At 40.2% G+C, this 2,815-nt stretch overlaps 1 long non-coding RNA gene across 1 annotated transcript; it reads left to right on the top strand.

Moving 5' to 3' along the window:
• The first annotated feature begins 1,097 nt into the window (after positions 1 to 1,097).
• LOC311142629 lies at positions 1,098 to 2,538 on the top strand. The gene is made up of 3 exons (XR_014614353.1): positions 1,098 to 1,270; positions 1,454 to 1,500; positions 2,058 to 2,538. It is a non-coding gene; the product is annotated as an uncharacterized lncRNA (long non-coding RNA).
• Positions 2,539 to 2,815: the final 277 nt, after the last annotated feature.

Here is a 2,815-nt window from a genome sequence, read left to right as displayed (position 1 = left end):
TTCCTTACCTGCAGTGATTACATCAAGCTTGTGATTCTACAAACTTGTTGAATACATTTGCAGTTTGTCTTGGTTGTGTTTTGGATGATGTTTTTCCCAATAGAAACTGAATGGTGAATAATGTCCTGTCATTTTGGAGTCACTTCACTTGTATTGTCAGTAAGAATAGAAGATGTTTCTGAACACTTCTACATTCATGTGGATGCTACCATGATTATGAATAATCATGAATGAATCGTGAATGATGATGAATGAGAAAGTTAAAGAGGAACAAGGATCATACCCCCTCTGTTATTGGTAATGGTGAGAGGTTAGCATGTTTTGTTGTAGCCTCTGTAACTTTCTCACTCATTATTATTCATGATTCATTCATGATTATTCTTAATCATGGCATCATCAGGATTAATTTAGTAGTGTTTAGAAACATGTTATCTACTCACTTAGACAGAAAATTACTCCAGTCATCATCCACCATTCAATTACTATTGGACAAAACATAACCCAAAACACAACCAAAACAAACTGCAAATGCAACCAACGAGTTTGGGACCAAATACTCAACTTTTGACTACTTTAATACACCATAAGTGAATTAGTTAGAATACTTATGACTTCTTCAAATCGGGGGACTAGATACATAAAGTGCTTTCATTTATAAACGGTGAAACAGATATGTATTAAAATATCCTCAAATAAAAGGTGACATTATATACTGTCACCTCATATGAAACATTTGATCTCAAATCCAAAATGCTGGAGTATAGAGCCACATTTAAAATGTTATCTTCACTGTCAAAATAGATATGGTGTGGACTGTATACTCAATACAATCTAAATCTGATACCTCACTGTCTGTCTTTTGACTGATACTGCTTTTTAAACTGCTCTGGTCAGTCTACTCAAATATTTGTACTATACATTTTTCTATCTACAAGCAATATTATTATAATTTCTAGTAATGATACATTAATTTATTAATAGATATGGCAGGTTTCAGGACACTGATGTATCTGAATATTTTGAAAAAAATATACTGCCACTATTTTGACCACTAAAGAATAGCAGTGTGGTTTTAATATGATTTGACTCTTTGCAGGCTGTCAGGCTGTCTAGTCACAGAGGAAGGCTGTGCTTCTCTGGTCTCAGCTCTGAAGTCAAACCCCTCACACCTGAGAGAGCTGGACCTGAGCTACAATCACCCAGGAGACTCAGGAGTCAGACTGCTCTCTGCTGGACTGGAGGATCCACACTGCAGACTGGAGAAACTCAAGTATGTAGAGGGTTTCTGTCAATGTTCATATCAGACATGTTGGAGTTATCAGACTAGTTAAGACAAACATTCTGACCACCACTTGGACTAAGTTATATGCTGACTGTGTTTGTGTGTGTGTGTGTGTGTGAGAGTTCAGGTGTATCCCTCAATGACTGTCTGTTCTTCTGCTTACCGCTACAGTGTGGAACATGGTGGAGAGAACACAATGAAACCTGGACTTAGAAAATGTGAGTGTTGACTGCTGTGAAGAATATGACTAAGAATAAGTCTTAATTCAAGTGAAGTCAAAGTCAAAGACCACCATCATTACTTACTTGGTCATATTAAATATCAGCTGTAGTTCTACAGAAGCACAAATCAGGGACACCAAAGTTTACAAAGAGTTGCTTTGACAATGTGTGTGTCTGTGTATGTGTGTGTGGCGTGTTTGTGTTACTTTAGAAATGTGTGTGTGTGTTCAGGATGTGTGTGTGTGTGTTTGTGTGTGTGTGTGTGTGTGTTCAGTTTGTGTGTGTGTGTGTGTGTGTGTGTTTGTTCAGGATGTGTGTGTATGTGTGTGTGTGTGTTCAGTGTGTGTGTGTGTGTGTGTTGTGTGTAATTAACAGGAATAAGTGTGTTTTATATTACCATACAGTATAACATATGATCATTCAACAAGTCTCAACCTTAACTTCTCCTTTTGATACCTAGAAACATCTACATTAAATGAATTAGTGAAAAGTGAGTTAACATTCTAATGTGAATGATGATGATTTCTAATATTGTGTCTGGTTTCATCCATCAGATGTCTGTGATCTCACACTGGACCTAAACACAGTAAACAGATTCCTCTCTCTGTCTGAGGAGAACAGAAAGGTGACATGTAGGAGAGAGAAGCAGCCGTATCCTGATCACCCAGAGAGATTTCAGTACTGGAGTCAGGTGCTGTGTAGAGAGGGTCTGACTGGGCGCTGTTACTGGGAGGTAGAGTGGAGTGGGAGCAGGGCTGGTATAGGAGTGACATATAAAGGAATCAGCAGGAGAGGAAGGGGTATTGACTGTAGGCTTGGATACAATGACAAGTCCTGGAGTCTGGTCTGCTCTGACAACAGTTACTCTGCCAGGCACAATAATAAGTCCACTACCATAGACGTCCCCCCCTCCAGCTCCCACAGAGTAGGAGTGTATCTGGACTGGCCAGCCGGCACTCTGTCCTTCTACAGAGTCTCCTCTGACACATTGACCCACCTGAACACATTCCACTCCACATTCACTGAGCCCCTCTATCCAGGGTTTTGGGTTTGGGATGATGGGGACTCAGTGTCCCTATAAATAATAACCATGGTAACACTGACACACACACACTGGACACACACACACTGGACACTGTACACACACACACACACTAGACACACACACACACACTAGACACACACACACACACTGGACACACACACACACTGGACACTCACACACACACACACTGGACACACACACACACATACTGAACACACACACACACTGGACACACACACTGACACACACTGGACACACAAACACACT

This window comes from Coregonus lavaretus (assembly GCF_964263955.1).
Source record: "Coregonus lavaretus genome assembly, chromosome: 2".
Taxonomy (NCBI): domain Eukaryota; kingdom Metazoa; phylum Chordata; class Actinopteri; order Salmoniformes; family Salmonidae; genus Coregonus; species Coregonus lavaretus.
This window is presented reverse-complemented; position numbering and strand designations above follow the sequence as displayed.